Source organism: Numida meleagris, chromosome 1 (assembly GCF_002078875.1).
Source record: "Numida meleagris isolate 19003 breed g44 Domestic line chromosome 1, NumMel1.0, whole genome shotgun sequence".
NCBI lineage: Eukaryota > Metazoa > Chordata > Aves > Galliformes > Numididae > Numida > Numida meleagris.
Window position 1 is genome coordinate 98592367 of NC_034409.1, and position 21717 is coordinate 98614083.

Sequence of the window (21717 nt, forward strand, 5' to 3'; positions counted from 1 at the left end):
AAGCTCAGTTTTTCAAACAGGTCAGCTTTTCTCCTGCTAGAGTATGTGCAGAGACCAGGCTGACTGAAAATAAGAATCCAGTTTCAGTAAACTAGTTATTGGTACATCATGAATAATAAAAGAAAGGACAGAATTCTGCCCTTGGCAGATAATACAGTATAATAGCACAATAGTATAATTAAATAACGTGTTAAGTATGCCTCCACAGATTTTTTTTACCACTTTTGAAAATAGCAATTTATTAGAACCATTACAAATACATTTTTGTTTAATAAAAGTCAGTTGTGCACCATTCCATTTTCTTGTGGCTATTGGTTGGCCATTCAAAGGTTTTACATGGTGTCTTCACAATTTTGTCTGAAATCAGGAGACAACTACCTATCAGCAATCTCATCTACTTGCCAATCAAGAGTGATTTTTCTCATCTGTAATAACGGGAAGCAATACTGCAACTATGACCACCAGATGCCTTCCTGCTTTTCCTGCTCAGGCAAATGTTCATTGGAAGGGACTGTAAGGAGGTTTTGGTCTGTGTGCAAGTTTTTCCTTTTTCTGCCCATATTCGATTGATTCTAAAACTCAAAATGAAGATGATAAAGTGAATAACATTGTTGTTTGGGGAATTTTAATCTATGTCTGCCAATATGGTAGGTACTATTTTGCCCTATGCTGTGACACCTGGCTTAAGTAGATTAACAGGCACAAAACTGAAGTAATTGTGCTTAAGAACCAATCCAAGAAATCTCAAGTCGTCCTTATCCTCTATATTTGAAGAAATATCTGAGTTATACTTATTTAAGTTTGGGCTAGTATAGAACCCTGAAGTTATGATGTATTGAATTATATTTCTGAATAATAAAATATATTAAAATTTCCTGCAGTACTTCAGTACTACTACCCTACATAAACACACACAAAGAAAAAAAAAATTCTAATAACATAGAATTGGTCAAATATATCTTCTTTATGTTGGTTGCTAATGTGTTTGAAACTGGCTTCTATCTCCATCCATGTGATCACAAAAAGCAGGAAAAAAAGGTACTTGGTGAAAGAAGCAGATTTCTCAGACTTCTGCACTTGTCCCACGGGAACAAACCTGAATAGAAGAGAAAATAGTGTAATATTCTTATCACAAGGCTGCATTGTGCATGTATTTGAAATGTGAGGGAGCTTTCTCCTTACGTGAAATGAGAATGTTGCCAAATCAGGCACTGTCAAATTAATTAGCTACAGAATTTGCCAGTTGTGATGCCAAGACAGACACCCCCAAATTTTATGTGAAGGAGGAATCACAGTGAAAGTGGCAAGGTCTCAAAACATTCTTCTTCTTGACCTCCTAAGCATTTGTCATCTACTGACATATTTATTTAAATCCAGTTTGCAACTTCATAGAAGATAAAATCTGACATCATGCATCATTAATTACGTGGCTGCAGTTTAAACCCCTGACATAACAAGCCAAATTAATTTGGAGAGTAAGACAATGGGCTCTGATGTGCTACTGCCTGAGGCAGTAGAGGCTGAAACAACACAGAAAATATTGATTCTAGATCCCTTAAGAGTAGTGGGGTCTCATGTAGTTCAACAGTTATCACCTGCTGATTCATCAGAGTTGGTTTTCAGGGAGTTCAGTCTTTCCTGGGAGAAGATTTTTGATGCAGTGGTAATTATATAGTTAATTATTTATGATATAACAAGCAACATAGTATCTTAATGCTTGAATGAATCACTGGCTGGAACTATATTTCGTTTCTTATTTCATAAACCAAAGCAAATTAGGGTATTTGGGTACTCTATCTGTGAAAGCAATCAAGCTGACAAGCATTGTGGTAATGATGGGCAGGTGTTTTTTGTTTGTTTGTTTGTTTTAATTAAAAAAAAATCTTCTTCCTTGTTGGAAATGTAAGGATGTGCTGCCGGATGACACTGGATCTTCAACATGTTTTGGACTTGACATTATTCCAATTCTAGTGCAGTTATTTCAAAGATCTGTTTAAATTTACAAACTTTAAGCATACTTGTTAGATCCTTGTTGGTGGAGTACAACTTACCATTGTGTTGGATCACTGGTGGAATTACAGTACTTATCGTTGAGTAGAGTCAGGTGATTAAAATAACCTGGAAAATCCATAATTCCTGATTTTTTTTCAGTGACAAAAAGTCTGCGTTTGATCTAGGATGAATCATTTATGTATGTCACCATAATTTCATTTCTTTTTGGCTAGACTGTATTACTCACTTCCATAAATTAGATTGGACCACAGTTCCCAACTGACTTCTTTTATTTGAAAAAAAAAAAAAAAAAAAAACCTTTAAACTCCTTGATGCTCACTAATGACATAGCTAACTATACTATAATGTCCTTGATTCTAATGATACATTAATTGTACTTTCTTGTTAACGATACTTTTATTACATCTCTTCATACTTTCTCCTTACCTTGTTATCTCCTTAAGTCACAGCTGAAGTTAAGATCCCATAACTTCAACTGGAAAAATATCCCTGAAGTCAATTTCAGGAGTCCAAGACAAGCCAGAAGTCTCTCACTCTGTGAAGTAAGATAACTCTATTCCAGCTTGCTATTTCCAATAACTTTATTTATGTTTTCCTATAGAGAAATTAAAGTATTTTAACTTTCTGAGAACAAAATATTTAACTGTAGACCCCCATGCTGCTGTTAGCAACTTGCAAAAAATGAGCAATCAGAATGTTTTGTTAAAAATTTATGCAGTTTTACTCTCAGTCATGTCAATTTCAATTTATATTGAAAGTAATCTAAAACAAACAAAACATCTAAAGTACTTTCAAGACCTAAGCAAATGTTCAGTCCTTACACAAAACATAATACAATCAAAAGCAAGTTGTAACAAATCCAAGCAGTGGAGTGAGAATGGGCTGAGTTGTAGAAGTGCAATGACTCCCTCAGCATTCTCATTTGTATATAAGCTTTACTCACATCTCTTTTCCAAATTGAAATAGGAATTAGTGCTCATTACCTGCTTAGGCAGAGGTGTTTAAAATTGCCACTTCACTGAATTAGAGGGAGACCAGTGGAGAACAAGCTGGGAATTTAGTTTGGTTTGTAAATACAAGGAAGAAAAGGAATTAAGAAAGAACAAGTTGTGAAGAGCAATGAACAAGTATTTTGGTAATTAACACTTAAGAAGAACTTTGTGGTTGACTGATGGATAAAATATCAAACTTCTACTTTTGAGACTTTAAATTTTGACAGAATTTATGTTGTTTGCATGTTTTGGAATGATACAAGAATAGGAGTTCTAATGGGACTTGGTCAAGGGTGTTATGGGGCATACAACATCTTTGTATCTCTATCTACCAATAAACATTAGCACCTTGCATACAGACCTAGGAACTGCCATGGTTGCACATTCTTCATATTTTCTGGGCCTCTTCCAGGTGCTACACATCCCCTTGGTTTACAGAGGAACCCAGAGCAAACACCAACAGACGAACGAATGGAGACTCCATGTATGAAATGGGGATGTTAATTAGCCAAAGACAAGCCTGGTCAGACAAGTCAAATTTGTTCTTAGTGTATTTGTAAGGTTATGCTGTAGATTGTAGAGACTCCTGCACTACTGCTCTGCTGATTTTATAGTTGTTGATGAGATGCGTGCATTTTTCTTCACAAAAAACAAATTTACAAATACTTAGCTGGATTCTTATAACGGAAGTGTTAAGTCATGATCTGAAACAGTGATTGAGCACCAGGTGGGAAGACAGGGGAGCTCAGGTGCAAGCAATGCACTTGAGTGACCAGAAGGGGTGGAGCCAGGATCCCAGACCTCATTTAAGGGTTGACAGTGGAGACAGGGGTATCTCACTGGAGATCCCTGCCTACTGGAGGTCTTTTAAAGGTAAGTAGTTTTCTTCTGTTGTTTCTGTGTCTATGGCTGCTGCATTTGGGCTTGTTCTCATTTGCTGCAGCCTAGGATTTTGCTTCTCTGCTATTATTGTTATGCTTTCCATTGCATTACAGCATTAAAATTTTTTTTTTTTTGCTTGATATGCAATTTTCTAGTAAGTTCACTTGAGGAGCTTTAAGAAATCACGTTTGAGGCTGGCAAAAAAACTCTCTCAAATACAGAAGTTTATAGGGTATATTTGAAATGTAAATGACTTTACTACATTTTATGATATACCCATGTCTGATTTTTGTGGCTGGTGCAAGCTGCTTGAGTTTCCAACAGGATTAAGTGCACATTCTTGATGAAATCTTCTGAGAAGCTGTTGCTTGGGTTCTGTTCACTTGGAGCTGTTGCTGGACTTGTTAGCAAATGAGCAAGCTGGGGATGAGGAAGAAGATGATAGAATGCAGAGAAATGACACCCCAAGTTTGAAAGTCTTGAAACATCCATTGTTGCTAAAGTCCTCCAAGACCATTGTAAATATTTTTGGGAAATATGTCTATAAATGGTCACAACACGGAAGCCAAAGTTGTCACCTCTTTGACCGGCTCTGTACAGCAGAAATTGTGTTGTTAGGTGTTCACAGTGGCAGTAAAAAGGAGAAAAAATTAAAAGCACAAATCAGATCTGTAAGATTAAGATACTTATATGATAGACCCAATTAAATATTTCTGGAAAGAACATAAATCCTTAAAATGTTTCCTTCCCTTACAGCAGTAATACTGTTTGTTTTTTTTTTTAAATGTATTAATAACATTCAGAAATCAATTACAACCTAGGTAGATCAGTGTAGCCCCAATACATATTATCTAATCCTTCCCTGAAAAATGGGAAAACATGAGGGAAGAAGGGGAAGATGTATTGCCTCATTCTATTCTTCCTTCTTCCAGTGACACCTTAGGTAGCTGTTGTGCAATCTGGGCAGGCAGCCCAGCACCTCACGGCTGCTCCATCACTCTCTGCAGGTGGGATGGGGGAGAGATTAAGAAAGGTAGAAGTGTGAGAACTTGTGGGTTGAGATAAGGCAGAGTACTGGGCAAAGCAAAAGCTGTGATTGTGAGCAGAGCAAAACAAGGAATTAATTTGTTGCTTCCCATTAGTAAGCAAATATTCAGCCACTCCCAGCAAAGCAGAGGTCATGATGTGCAACTGTTTCTCGGGAAAACAATTGACTAGCCCCTCTTCCTCCTCCTTTACTCCAGCTTTTAGTGCTGAGCGTGATGCTGTGTGGTGCAAGACATCCTATTGGCCAGTCTTGGTCAGCTGTGTTGGCTGTGTCGTCCCCCCCCCCCCCAGCTCCCTGTGCTCCCAAGCTACTTGCTGGCAGGCAGTATGAGAAGCAGAAAGGTCCTGGCCTCTCTGTGTGTGCTGCTCTGCAACAGCTGAAACACTGGGGTGCTATCAATGTTGTTTTCATCACAAATCCAGAACACAGCATCATATATGTCTCTAGAAAGAAAATTAACTCTATTCCAGCTGAAACCATAACACTAAACCAAAATAAGCTTAGAAAAATAGGTCCGCCATCATCTAATCATGAACTAAATGAGTTTTCATAATGAAGAAATTGCTTTTTTCTTTTTTGTGCAGGTTTTCTTTCAGTCCTGCTGATTTACTTTTATGCACTTAAATGCTTTAATAGATTTTCCTGTGCTGTGAGGTTGTATTGCGAACTTTGCAGAGGGAGAGGATCTTATTTCTAACTGACATTGTAAAATATAATAAACTGTACAATGAATTAACTTTGTGTGAGAGAAGTATCTTCTCTATGAATAATGGATTAGGCTTTGTTTAAACCATATAGATTTTATTTGCTTTTTATTAACTTATTACATCTGACACTGCTTCTGCATTTCCCTTCCCCTTCTCTCCTGGGGTATGGCTTCTAATAAGGCATTTCATAAAATCTATGTTTTCTTTCCTTTTCCTTTTCTTTTTCTTTTTTCTTTTTCTTTTCTTTTTTTTTTTGTACTAATAGCTCTAAATGCAAGGAAAGTACTCTGTTATTGTAGAAGTGGTACGTTTATATCCCTTGGGTTGGAATTGCTTGATATGGAGCGCTTTAAATTCATTTGTATTTATATCAAATATCACATAATTTCTAAGACTTTGGAGCTAACTTGTAAAACTTACTATTGCACATCATATTTGCTATTTTATGGACCCTCTCTGGATTATTATCACTGTTCTGGTTTTGTTTTGGTTTTTGTAAGTCTGTTACGCACACAAGTTTAATAAGAGAGGTGGAGGGCAGCAGAGGGTGTCCCTTGTCACGTGTGCACCTATGAGAATAGCTATTGTTGTCGCCTGTTGTTTTATCCAGCAGTGCATTTATGTAGTTGTGGTCTTCTGCTCTGCTAAGATAACACTGTTGGGTCTATCTGTGCATTTATCTTCATGCTACTGCCTGAACAGTTATGCCAGTGCTTGATTTTGCTCTCCTTATCTGTTGCGAAGAAAAGATCTACTATCTCCATTTTTAGAGATATTGAATTGATGCATAGGGTCTTTTCTGAAGCGAACAGGGGCTTGTGGTTAAGCCAGAAACTAGAATATGTCTCAGAAATTTTCAGCTCTAGTTTCATGAGTTCCCCAGCGCTGATGGCCAAACCGCCTCCATTTGAGGTGTAGTAGCATCCATGAAATAGATGTAGTGCTAAATGCATAATTGCATCAATTTCAATAATGTATTTCAGTGACCAGTACCATACTGGGGTTTTGTAGAAGATTTGTGTGAGGTCAGACTTTGCAGCTACTGGAATGAATATTAACAACACATACATTTTGTATGTGGTTTGCTTTCAGCTTGGGAGCTTTAGTTGCCACACAGACTGAAAAATCTAAGTGTGTTAGAAACTTATTTCTGTGTTTTGCAATGTCTCTAGATTGGATACATCTCAGTTGACCTAAACAAAATTTCAAACCTGTTTTTGAAGATGCTCATTTTTGATGTTCTTATATCCATCAGAGAAATGAGCATTTCTGGGGCACGGCTGCATCACGCTCTAAGAGTGCCTCTTTCATTCCACTGATTATAAAGGCAACTTTAAGGTGACTAATTCACATATTGATGTCTATTGAATTCACTGATCCTTATGTCTGTGCACTTCAAGCTGATAAATGCCTGACTGACTTTAAGCAGAGTGCCTCACTTAAGGTGTTAGGTGTAGGTGTTTTGCACTCCCATGGAAAGCCACATGTGCATTATACCTGCCAAAGCAATGCTTACTGTGTGGGAATAGCACTCCACTCCCCTTTTTTTTTTAAAAAAAAAAAAGCATATTGTTTAGCTTTTTTACTTGATTTTGTATTCTTATTTATTTACTTAGATTTTACCTCAAATAATCTGAGATTTCAAGTTCAAATTAAGAAAGAAAATAATCTTTTGGATGGTTGGGTAGTAATTGGAAACAGTAAGGAGGCAAGTGAGAAACATGAACTGCTGGAAATATAAACGTTGGTGTATTTTCTTCTGTCATAGCACTGTATGGGTAACATGGGATACCCTTTTGTGTTGCACGTTACATGAGCACACAGCTTCATATAGCTTTAGTCAAAGCTGTTGAAGGTGCTGTTGCAGTTAACCCTTATACTAAGAGTCTTACTCTGAGCCCTCTTATTGCCTGATCCATCTGTGTAGGGACACAGTATTATCCAGCTGTAGTATTGCTGCATCTCTCCTTAAGTCTGTAGGTGCTCCTCGCCTCTTTTAACCCTCACTGCCTACCTTCTCCTGTATTCTTTAAGAGATTCACAGGATATATAAAACTATTTTCCTGCTGTTGTATTTTTAATTCTTGTCACCATCAGTAATTTTTTTTCACCTCTCTCTATTCTTCCTCTCTCTCAACCTATTTGGTTTCAAATACCTGCTTCTATGGTCTCTTCTTGCTTTCTACACCTTCAGGGAGGATTGGGTGCTTAAGTGTGTCAGTCTGATCAGCTAGAGGGTAACTCTGGATGAGCCAGAAATATTGGATACTAGCCAGAATTCTGTGGTGGGAAGTATGTGTTTTATTTCCTTTCAAAAATGTGCAAAGACAACAGGTGTTAGACCAAAATGTACACTGATAAGGTGTTTCAAAATCAAACCAAGAGAATAAAGGTGTCTCTTCGAAATGAAAGTTTTATTTTCCTTGCTCATTGGACAGTGTGAGAGAGATTAAAAACGAAACAAAACAAAAAACTAGCAGGCAAATTGGAGGGGGATGTTTTTTCTGGTCAGGGGCTCTGTAGAGTTCTTGGAAACTTATCTCCCAACTTCACAAGACTGTCTGAAGATAATTAGGTAATTAGCAATGCTTATCCATTATTTCTCAATTTCCTAGATAGAAACCAAACAAGCTGAAATATATAATAATTAATGAGTCAATTGATGGTTGCATATTGGTTTTCTTTTTTTTTCCTCTGGCTAGTTTTATTTTTTTTAGACATTTAATTCCCTAAATTCTGTCTTTAGCATATGCCTGAGGAAATGTGTGCTTTATCTTATGTATTAGCTCTAAAGTTGTCATTGGACTGATTTTTTTCACTGCAAATTATAGTTTTGTACATCTATGTCCAAAGTACTTGGGCGCAGCAGCAGTGCAGCAATTATATCGAATACGGTAAAATCCTGACATATGGTATGCAACAAAAAGATTGGTCACTAGCCTTGCAGTGATATTTAGACAAAGATGATACTTACTGGATTAATACTAGATGAATCAACATATTTTTAATTCTTCTTTACAGGACTGAATAATTTGTTTATATGCAGAGTGATTTGCATTCTTAGAGTTATTCTCCAGCATGTGTTTCAGTGTAAAATCTGGCACCAGAACAACAGTGAAAGGTTTATAATTGTACATATTTGAAAGCATGTAAACTGAGATGCACAAAGGCTGTGACATGTCCAGGACTATGCAAGTGAGTCTGAAGAGACAGAACAGAGCTAAACTGGTAACACAGTTAGCCCCATCTTCATTTTCTTCCCTGCTGTGTTCCAGCTGTCCTAATATTTGATATAAATTAAAGCCTGGAAGAAACCCAGAGTTTCAAAGTGAATGTGAATAAGATGTGGTGGGTAGAGAAGGAAGACATTTGAGGAGTAAACTGAAATTATGACTTTATTTTCATCTGAGGAGATTTGTCGTCTTACTTTTGTGAAAATATCTTAATTTTTCATTCTTTAGGAAGACAAAACATGCCGGGGAGTATTTTTTTTTTTTTTTAGCTCTTACTTCAGTTGTGGGATTTTTGTCTTCTGTTTTCCTGATAACAATTTCATAAAATCCACAGCTCTAACATCACCCAAAAGTGTCCCAGTCTCTGCCTTATGTTATGTTTCCTCTTCTCAGAGGACAGGAATCTTTAATTGCACCTGCAGTATGCCTCAGGGAAATGATGCTTCATTGCAGCTTCACAGGAAAGCTGTTATCATCTTCTTTAGGAACAACAATGGACAAAACAAAAAAAAATTGAGTCCTCTTTCTGAGAAGTGCCCTAGGAGATACAGGTTTTGAAAAATTTTATTTTTTGCGAGGACAATTGAATTTTGCTTAGTTTGCTTGTTTAATCCACTTCTCTAACACTTTCTACCTGTTAGGAAAAAGAGCAGGATTTGTTTTCTCCCAGATTTATTGATCATCTTTGTGGTTTGAAGCTTTCCTGGGTTGGGTCCATTACTGCAGCTTACGAGCATTTCCAAGTACAAGTCATATCCATAATAGCTCTCACCAGCAAAGGACTCTGCCTCGTTTTCATTGTTGAGGACCATAAGAAACATTATAATCAATGGAGTGCAACTAATCAAAGTAAGGGTACACATACCATTAAACACTGCTCACAGTACAACATAAGGCTGAATCTTACTACTGCTTGGATATCCCATGACACCTCTCCTTTGAATATGATTGCTCAAATGCAAAGAAAACTGCCAAGCTGTGAGGAGGAAAAAAAAAAAAACACATCACTATGGAAGATGTTTTGCAGTGAGCTTGATCATGATTAGTACCTGAATTCCAGCCCAAAAGAGATGTAATTCAGGTATGCTCCATAATGTGCCCAGCAGTACTTCTTCCAGAGGCTGCATCACAAGTCCCTCATTGCTGTAGTCTCTGATTTCTCTCTACTGGAAAGCAAAAGCAGGGAGGAAAGTGAGAATGGTGTGGAATCCCCTGGCAGGATGCAGTCGGGACACAGCTTGATGTGCACCTAGACTCATCCACTGGGAAGCATTCCAGCGTCCCCCAGTTTAGGAGTAACATCATGCTACAGAGCACACCATCATTCTTTCACTGTATCCATGAGGCCTCTGTCTAGCATGTGATCATTTTCTATTAAAGATTAGTGGTAATATTTAGTAACTATTCCTAGTGGAGAGTGGGAAATGCTCCTGACTCTGAGGCCTGGATTCAGACTTCATTTCATAATGCGGATATTTTAATTTTTGCTAAAATTCTGTATGTTGAAATTTGTGAGAAGAGAGCAATATACTGACAATTACCTGGCATTAATTGGTTCTTCTGTGAAGGTAACAGGTTCTAATCAATATGAAGTATAATGGGATGCCACAACAGGGTTAAAATAGTGTTGCTGAGTAATACTTAGATTAAGTAGAGACCTGAAGTGTCACTGCAACAGTCAGGACCCTATTTGAAATAGGGAAAGCCTGCGACTCAAAATGCTGATTACGTATCAGAGCTCTATAAATTGTTCCACTCAATAAATAGATTGATTTGCTAGATAAAATATTATTATTACATCATCCCTGATTTATCTTTCACTTCCATTCTTCCACTTAGAAATTAATTGCTGTCTTGGGTTAAGATTTGTAGTGTCATTGACAAATGTGAAGAGACACTGCAAAGACTGAGGAGAACTATTAACAATTGTTATTTTCTTATGATCTAGCTTTTAAGAAATTGTATTATTCCTTGGTGCAAATAGTCTTGCACAACAGTACTTTACACAGGGCCATGGGTTTTCTATTGAACTTTGATACCTGTTAAATTATTGCTTAAAAGCTTTTGTCATGTTAGAAAATAGTTATGCACAAAGAAAGCAGCCATCTGTGGGTTGCAGATAAAAGGTAGTAATATGCATGTAATGACAATGTTAAACAGCCACTCTATACTAACTGCTATATACAGTCATGCAGTTGCAATTATACACGAAGTCATATTGGGATATGCATTTGGTGCCTACTTATTACAGAAATTTAACTTCTGCACAAGGTCTGTACTGACACTTCCTCTTTTAATGCTGCTGAAAACAATCCAGAACATAATAACCTTAGAACAGTGGAAGTAGAGGTGGTGAGAGGAGGAGAGGGAGACTTACAATCACTTCTGTTGATTCATTTGATGGACAGCTCAGAGAGTGAAATCAAATTGCAGGCTCAGGACAAACTATAGCTGTGGAAAAGAAAGCACCTGTAGCTTGAAATTCAGGAGGAAGCTGTGATGTACAATATTTTAGAAGTCTCTGATACAGAAGCAAATAGCTAAAACAGAACAAAAGCAGTTTATTATAATCCTCTATTTTTAAGAGTGTTATGATTGCTAGTATACTATTTTAAAACAAATTTAAAAGTTGTAAGTTGTTGGTGGATGCACATGTGTTAATACAGGAGTTCTTCAGAGCTAGTACATAATTATAAAATTTGTTACCTACTAGTCCTGGTCTGTAGTCAGCAAAGATCTAGTAAAAACAAAAAAAAAAAACAAAAAAAAAAACAAATTCCATCAATCGTATACACTAAGAGGAAAAAAAATTCTCAACAATAGTCTGTTAGGACATTTTCACACATTCCTTTTTTTTTTTTTAGATTGTTTTTAAAAGTGTGTAATTTTAGTTCTTACAACAACTTCAATTTTATAACTGCTTCTTTGTATCAAGAAGGTTGAAGCAAAGGAAATACTTCTAAACAACACTTTCACTGTTTGAATACATAGAATATGTAAATACTCCAGTTTTATTCCTGAAGAATAAGGAGCGACATTTAAAATTAAATTTACATTTTTATAAATTTTCACAAGATGTAAACATCTGAATTTACTTTTAATAGATGACACTTTCAATATTTTTATAGTTGCTTTAGTGTTACATAATGGCAGTGTGGTGATGGGATAACTTCTAATTTAATTTCATGATTGTGAGAACGGTTGTATTAATCTCTTACAAAGAACTGTTTTTTTCATTTCTCACCTGTAAGAGTGTCTCGTCCCGTTCAGTAGGTTTCAAGGGAGATGAATCTTTATCTATTTCCTGAGTCGCGCCTCCCCTAGTCAGCAAGGGGTTGCTGCAGCGATGGAGTCATCCAAGACTCAGAGGAATAATGCATGTCAATTTATTGAGAGCTTTCTAGGCGACAACTACTTGGGGGTACAATTGGCTAATTACGATTAAGAAGCATTACAGGTAAGATAATTTTAGGCAATGGCTACTACAAAGAGTAAAAGAATAGAAGATAAAGATAGAAAAATGGGGAAAGAGACAGATTGATACATAAATACAGCAATGCAAAGCGGTTTGCCACTCTGAGATCCAGCGATGTCTTGGTGTCAGGTGCTGATCTTAAGTAGTGATGGGTCGTCAGATGTTGTGTTGTTCAGCTGACGATTAATGACAACAGTACAAACTCTTATAGTCCGAAGTGGTCGAGTCAGCTCTTTTGGAGTGCCAGCTTCTGGCTTCGGGATCTCAGCACGATCTTCTTTGTTCCCGTCTTCCAGGCCTTGCAAATTTAAGTCAGCAGAAAAGAGGATGCGGGGAAACTCCAGCTTTTATCCTGTCTTCACAGAATACAGTGGCTTCATCCCCCAATCTCCGGTACCTAGCTGGAGTTATTTGTTCACCGGCCAAGTCTCCAGTCAATTAACACTCCTGAGCACCCCTTTCAAAGGCAAACAACTCCAAAGAAATGGTTTCAAATGTAAACTTGTCCAAAAAGTGATGCTGATTGCCTCATGTTGATTTGAGACACTCCTTACCAGTCTCAGACAAAGGGTTTGTGGGTCAGGGGGTTGGTGGTGTTCTTTGTTTTGTTTTTAGTTTGACAGCAGAAATAAACCTTTAGCGCTTCTGCTCCCCATTTCAAAGAAGAAAGTGTAATGGAAATTTTAAAGTAAAGGGAATTAATCCATTTCCCATGCTTACCAAAAACCCATCACTGAGGTTAAGTCTTTCTCAAAACAAACTCTTTCACTTTGTAATGCAGTGAAACTGTAAACTATGCATAATTCCTGTGTCTTGTGAAGATGTAATTCGTGAAGAAGAGCAGACTGTAGAGCTTGTCTCACATCAAGTTATTTTCTGAATCAGCTTTCCCTTTCATAATTTGACATTTGTATATTTGACATTTTTAAGGCTGAGTTTCCATACAAATCTACGTGTTCTTTGGCATCTGAGTGGGAGCTGAGGTTTCACAAGGGACCCAGAACATGCTTAATGAAATGAACTACGTAAAAGCATTGAAATGACAGGTTTTGTTTGAGAGTAGCGAGGCTGTTTTAACAACAGATTTAACAAAATATATATGTGTGGTTTACTATCTCAGAATATAATAATATATTATTTGCTATTATTATATTATTATATTATTCTACTACTTTGTGCTTCTGTAGATAGATGTGCTAGTCTTCCAGAGTGGGCTTGAGATGTCAAGAAAATCTCAGTAGGAAATATGTATAAGAAATTACCAGATAGTAAAGGTTTTGGGAAGGTAACACTAGAAATATCTGTAGAAACCCTGGGTTTTGAAGCTCAAGTACAAAGCAACAACTGAGAGGAGGCCTTGTGTTTTGTGTGCAAGTGCACAATTTATACAGTTCACGTCCTTTTCAGAATAAGGATAAAAGTATTTTAAGTCAACTTTCTAGGGGAAGATACTATTTATGACCGGTTGTGAACAGTATTTTGGAACAACTAGTCACTTTGATAATTCAATTTTATTGTAACCAGACCTTCTTTTCACAAATTATTTATAAATGATTTAACGATTTCAATACTATCAGCCTAAGAGGAATGTGGTTGAGAGGGAGGAGGTGATGAACTGTCATTTGGTTATTCAGCATTTGCTATTCATAAACCATTATGTGCTGTCAGTCACCTAAATCATATGCTATTGCTCGGCTTAGTAATTAATTAAAAAAAAAAAAAATTTGCAACCAAAGCTTGATGAAAGCTCCTATTGTAACAGGGAAAATGTTGTTCATGTGGTAGTATAGATCTGTTTACTTAACAGCAGGCTTTTTTTATTAAAACACTCATGCAAGCTATAGTCCATTCACACTGTGCTTTCAAATAGGAGGAAACAAAAATCATAGATAAATCAAAATGCCATGTGGTTATCCAAGATTTTTTTTCAGTTCTGCTGTACTTAAGAGTTACTAATCCAAATTTTATAATTGATTAGTCTGAAGTCACTGACAAATTGTTTGTTACTCAAATTTCGGGAGTGCCATGAAAAGTAAATGACAGCTCCTTGACTTGGGAAGCTGTGTTCACACATCTTCTCTGAGCATCCCACGTGCCTTAACTGTATCTGTAAAGGGAGAGTAATCTTTTTCCTAGTATTTCTTAACGGTGGTATAATGAATAAACTGTTTTATTATACACAGATGTGAGAATGTATAGGTTAGCCTAGGCACCGGGTCTTTCCAAGGGAAAGAAAAAAAACACTCAGATTGAATCTCTTTTAAACGTACCTTCTTCATTCAGTAGATAAGACACCGTAGAAAGCTCTTCAGAGATACGGTAGAATAACTGAGCTACAGAAGTTAAGTACTTTGGTTTTGATATACTGAAAGCATTTCAAATTGTGATAGTAATGGCTTTGCTTTTTTTCCCTATACACATTCATGAAAGTTGAACTAGATTTTTTTTTTTTTCCTATGACAGAGGCTGGTATAAAGAGGAGCAAAATATGGTTTCAATACAAAACATTTTTTGCTCTTTATAGTATCTCTGGCTTCCAATATATGCTATACTTACACAGGGGTTCCTCAGACTGTCTGACGGGCAGGTGAATCATGTATCAATTTTGATAAAATCTCTGAACTCAACACTGAACTTTCACAAAGTTGCCTTATTTGCTTAAATTTTAACTAGTGTTTGAGTTTTCTTAGTAAGTTGTTCAGATTGTAGTATTTTGTCTTCTCAAGTTTACTTGATGTTTTTCTGTTTGCCTAATTCATCAATGAAATCATACTTCAAGCACTGGTCAGAACTAGAACTTCCTGTAGTGACATCCATCCTTCCTGAACTTACTGAATTACATTTCAGTAGTATGCATTTTCCTCAGTAATGTAATGTGATGATATCAAACAATTACTGCACTTCATGCTTTTTGTGGTGGTGTTGGTCTTTTTTTCCCCTTTGTAGAGGATATTAAGTCACCCCAGAAAGCCGGGTCACTCATCTTGAACAGTGCTGGCAATCTCTGGGAAGAGCTTATATAGTTTTGGTAGAGCTAAATCAAGGAACAAAGGATCAGAAGTAGCTAAGTTCTTAATGTCTTAATTTCATACGGAAACATTCCATGAAATTTTGTTCATGTGAACATGAATACTCAGTTGGTAGATTAAGAGAGACTTAAAATTTTTGGCTATTTACAGACAACCCACCTACTTTCTGCAGGTAAGAATAGACTTGTTATGGAGATAGGTAACTACATAATTTCTGAAATTCAGTCCCCCGTTTTGTAAGTCAGAGAGATAATACTTCTTAGTTGCTATCTCCTCCCACGGCTGTCCATCCTCCTGACCTGATGCTGTCTGTGCTCGCTCGGACGGAGTCTCTCAGTCATCAGTGTGGTGGAAGCAGATCTTGTTTATTCCCCGGGACACTCCCGGTATTATACCCGTACACCCAACCGCACCTGTGACACACGCTGGTTTCGTAACTTCTGTCCAATCACAGCCTTGGTCATGTGCTGTGCACGAGGCTCCATGTCCAATCACAGCCTCGGTCATGCACCGTGCATGAGGCTCTGTGTCATGGGCTGCCCACCCTCCTTCTGGTCAGTTCTTTCATCTTCTACATCCTTCTTTGACTGCATGGGTACTTTCCCAACTTTCGGAGCTTCCAGGTTCATTCGGTCGCATGCGCAGGCGCAATAGCTATTCTTGTGTAGTGGCATCAAGTACTAATGAGTGGCTATTGCTTAATAAGCAGCTGTTGCAACCCACACTTCTTGAAGTTGTTATGCAAAGAAAGCCTCTGATACCTTTGGTGTGTCTTTACAGGGCCATGTAGTGATAGGACAAGGAGTAACAGTTTTAAACTGAAAGAGAGGAGATTTAGATTAGATATGCGGAAGAAGTTCTTTACTCAGCATGGTGAGGTACAGGCTGCCCAGAGAGGCTGCGGGTGTCCCATTCCTGGAGGTGTTCAAGGCCAGGTTGGATGGGGATTTCAGAAACCTGATCTAGTAGGAGGTGTCCCTATGCATGGCAGGGAGTTGGAACTAGGTGATCTTTAATGTCCTTTCCAACTCAAACTATTCAATGATTCTATGATTGATTTTAATGAAGGAGACACACAAGTAAGTCTGAGCCTAAAAGTTTTCTGGCCTGAATTTGATGTGACAAGTTGGTTCTGAAAGGCTCTGACACAAGCTGGAGTTCAAAGAGCCCCCAAAATTCCAGTCCCCTGTTCACTTGGTTGCTGCTGATGGTTTATTCCATTCAGAGAACCATAAGATCTGACTAGTGACAGTGCTGCTGCTCTCTTTGGCAGTGATTAGTTGAAGTCATCTGAGAATGAATCAAACGATTCTGTCTTCCTACTGTTTTCCCAGTAAAAACCACCATTTCCTAACTTTCAGGCTACAAGCTCTATTATGTGTAGAATGATGGATGACTTCTTGTTATACACACAATTAAATATTTTACCCTTAGGCAAATCTTTGTTTTGACATTCTTAGTACAATTCAAGGTATTTTTGTGACCTTTAAAACACTGAGTAGACAACAAGTCTGTTACAGTAGCTGAGATAAGCTGGAAGAAAAGTCACGTCTGTGTCTCAGTTTGAAAGTGCCATTCAGAAGACTGCCTCTGAAATCTGCTTCCTTTGGCAGTTTATCAGAACTCAAGTCTAGTGACCTTCGGATTTAAAAAAAAAAAAAAAAAACTAAACATAAAAAGAAAGCAAACCAAACCTACTTTTTCTTCTGAACTTTGTAGTTCAACTCTTGATTGCCATAACAATAGCTGGAGTTGATCTTAATATAAATACAAAGGGCCTCCTTCCTTTTGATTGTCTTTTCCATGTCTTCTCAAAACTGAACTTGTTTTACAGTACAAGATATTTTAGTTTCTCTACACAAAATAATATTGGTTGATATGTTTTCTCAGTAGTTTTTCTTTGTTTTCCCATGGCTGAATATGTTTACTCTCCTGTTTTCCAACTAGGAGATTAGCACTTATATTTTAAAATATTGCATTATTAGTGCAATTCAGACCTTCTGTCTTAAACACTAATAGAGAATATATTGTTCCTACTTGCCCAGGGAATTGGGCTAGTGAGTATTGCATATCAGTAATTAATGGACTGAGTTGTTTCAATGCATCTGTGAATTCTGACAATTTCTTTCATATTTTTCACTCCATGTTTATCATATTATTGTTAGAGTTTCAGTGATCAAGAAAGTTTAAACATCTGATAAAAGAAATATGAGACTACTGCAAAAAAGTGTTCAGTAAATATTTGTAACATATGCATTTTCGAAGACACATATCAAGAGTGGATAATACAATGTAAATCTTAGGACCCAAAGGAAGACTTATACTGTTAAACTGTCAGCTGCTTTGTGGCCTTCTGTATGCAATAAATGTTTTAAGTCTATTGAAAAAGATCAAATTCCTTTAATTAAAAAAAAAAACTCCTTAGAAAAGTAGAAGGACGATACAGGAGGATTTCTTCTGCCCTTGGGATTTCGGAAAATCTCTAAGCATGCAACACAATCATAGCAATAAGATCATGAAGTTCTTATACAGTCAAATCACCTCTTGCCTTTGACAATGGTCCCTCAAAAGCTACTTCAGCTTCCTGAGTCAGTGGAAAACCTTCTAGTGATTTCAAGAGAATTGGATGAGGTTTTAAATGCAGTTTTCCAGCTGCACAATTAACAGCCAGAAAAGCACATTCTATAAATTATTTTGCTATTTAGGGATACATTTAGCATGTCCTAGCAATATCAATTAACTGGGAGAAGAGTGACTCATCCAAGCCTTCTCCAAATCCATTAAGTCAATATCTGACTCACTTTTTGCGGTATGAAAAATGGGCTGTTCATGTAAATTCACTCTGGATTTTAATCAGATCAAGCAAACTATATAAAACTGAACTGCAATTGATGCAGAAATTTGTGGCTGGAAAGCGCAATGCTACAGTAGGAAAACGAAAGGAGCTAATCTGCCATTCTGGTAGGATTTGCTTTGCTGTTTGAATGAAGACACCTTAGCCCCAAGCAGTGCAGAAGCTTCAGGAGGATCACTGAGGGCAAGGCTGGGCATCATGCAAGCACTGCTGCACTGGTTGCAGATACAGAGTGCACGTAGTCACCCTCAGCTCCTTTATGGCAGTCAAAGCAGATTCCTTGCAACAATGGGTTTGTGAACTCTTGACAAAAACCTAGCAGCTACACCTCTATGCTCACTTTGAGGAAAATGTCTTCCTTCGTCTTCAGAGATTAAGGACACCTAGATGCCCTTTCCTGATGGTTGGATTGATTAAGAATAGCTTGTTGTCCTATGTCAGGGGGCTTCTGAAGATTGATTTAAGAAAGCAAGAGGTCAGGGAAAATGAATTCCCTGCAGCAAGACTTCTTGGAGAGATGATTGTTGTGCTTGGGCACACAGAAGGCAAATTTTTGACAGATAGCTTAGGATCTTTAGCACCATCCAAACAAACTTTTGCTTAACGTTGTTTAAATACCCAAATGCTTTCAGCACATTCCTTATGATAAATCTTATGAGGAGCAACTGAGGGAACTGGGATTGTTTAGTCTGGAGAAGAGGAGGCTCAGGGGAGACCTTATTGCCCTCTACCTCCACCTGAAAGGAGGTGGTAGGGAGGTGGGGATAGGCCTGTTCTCCCAGATAACAGTGATAGGATGAGAGGTAATGGCCTCAAGTTGCACCAGAGGAGGTTCAGGTTGGATATTAGGAAAAATTTCTTCTCCAAAAGAGTAGTCAGGCACTGAAACAAGCTGCCCAGGGAGAAGGTTGAGTCATAGTCCCTGGAGGTGTTCAAGAAATGTTCAGATGTTGTACTAGCAGGCATGGTTTAGTGGGTAAATATTGGTAGTAGGTGGATGACTGGATTGGATGATCTTAGAGGTCTTTTCCAACCTTGTTGATTCTATGATTATCCACCCAGATTTGTGTTATGCTTAGAGTATATGACCGTGTGTTAAATATATTTTACATTTTTCAAATTACTGAGTGCATAAATTACTTTAATATTAATGTCAAAACATGCAGAGACAATGTTTCATGAGTCAGCTAAAAATGATCCTTAAGGAGGTAGGTTTACATATCATAATTCACTAAAAATAATCTGCATAGATTGTTTCAAAATTAATGCCTCCTATTTATTTCCATGGAAAGTACAATAGATGCAAAGACCACAGTAACACTATTTGATAGAGTTATTCTCAGCTACATAATGCTATTTGTCAACTGAGTCACTGCCATTAGCTAAGTGTGTGCTCATAAAAATCTATGTGGCTGTTCAGAGCATGGCTTGTGTCATGGTTTTGTGATTTTCGGTTATTGGTATTCCACATCATAACATCATGTAGTGGATATACCTGGTTCTCAGAAGAGAAGGACGACTACAGTCCCCACGGCACTTTGCTCCTCTGTTACCATTTTCCAGCCGGAGGGAAAAGATAAAAGCTCGCAGTATAAAAACTTGCAGATCACGAGACCTCGTCCCTTTTCCGCCCGTCTCTCGTCTTGGCAGCACCTCGCTCTCCAGCCGTCTTATCGTCGGTAGTAGAGTAAGGCCTACCTTGATTTTGGGACATTCTCTTTCTCTGTATTGGATTTATCAGCTTAAATTGCAATTATATTGTATTATAGTGTGTTGTTTTGCATTCCGATATCTTATTTAGTAAATTAGTTTGTTTCTCCCCAGATTGTTGCCACTGTTCTTTGCTCTCAGGGCCATCTCCTTACCCTTTTCCCAGGGCGTGGACCCGTGGATCCCCTGTCCCCTTTGTCACGGAATCGGGCCTAACGCCCGTAAACCGTTGACAGCTTGTCTCTCACATAGCTGTCAGCACTGCTGAGACAAAAAACACATCATCTCACTGTACTCACGTCTGCACTTTGTTCTCTATAAACCTTCAGCAAGCATCAATGAATCTCAATGGGTGCCATTTTTTCCACATGGAGGAATTCAATGAAGCGCCCTTGCTTCATCTACACTTCCATGTCAGACACCATTTTGTCAGACTGCCCCTCTGCTGCCATCTGTCGCACACAACAAAATGTTATAGAACATTGGTGGGAAGGTTCAACTCAACATCTGCCTCTGATATCATAGGCCAAAAAAATAAAATAGATGTCATTACTTTTGAAGAAGTCCTTGTATAAGGTAGCACTCTCTGTGCATATTTAAATAAATTTAATGCACAACCAAAGTGAACTTCAGGCTATATAGTTATTTCAGTGAAGTTTTCTTAAGAAACCGTTGTGACTTTTTTCCCTATAATTATGCTATTGTGTTCCTAGGTTATCCCAGTTTTGTTAACATTCCTCTTGAAACTATGAAAATATTATGTTGAAGCTCATTCACTAGGGACCATGGCAATGTTCAGTTAAAAGTCCTAGCAGTTTTTCACTCTATCCAAAGCACTTTATAATTCTCACTTATTTAAAAACAAAAAAAAAAAAACCAAAACCAACCAAACAAAAAAAACTTCTTTGGTCCAAGTAGATGTTTCATGTCACGCAGAAAGATTCTATTATCTGTGATATCATTTTCATTCGTAGTCCTTTGTTTCACAAAACTTTCCAACACTTTCATAATCTCCTTTTCACTCTGTAGAAAATTATCTTTTGTGGTCATCTCAGTCCAGTATTCTGTTTTGACCATGATTTTTTCGCAGATTTCTTAGAAAACTTTCTTTATGTTGTATTAAACACTTTATTCTCTGTCTTTGCAATTGCTTGTGGTCTTATTGAAGAATGCTCTTATTGTTCTGATCTGATTGAGCTATCTTAAGAAAGGGACGTGTCTGGATCATAGGAAATAGGGGAAGATAGAACTCTGATATATTTCTTTATTATGAACATGAGGAACCAGCTATTTCCTTCCTTGTAGGAAAAAAACTTTACATATCATGTATAAGGTTTCCTCCTCTTTTTTTTCCTCTCTCTTTTCTACTGTTAGCTAAACAACCTCATTTTAGTCATTATCTCTAAATGGTATCCTTACTGGTTTCCTCTAAATTCATTTTAGTGGGTGCACTTTTTTTTGGCCATCAGAATTCAAAAGACTACAGCATTTTTATCTGCTCCAACTCTGCTTTTTGCTTTAAGATCGTACTAATGCAAAATTAAGTAGTCAGTATAAATTTACACTCTTTTTTTTTATTGTCCCCAGTTGGCCTGAAATAGTTGGTGATCAATAATAGCTACAACTCCTTAGCTTCTCTCTTTTGAAAGCTAATGACTGCCACTTATACTCAAGTATCATATTTTTTCAGCTGAACAATGAAACGTGTTTTTTTCATACTTCAATTATTATTTTTCTTTTTTTTTATAGGTCACTTCAGCTTGTAAAGATTATT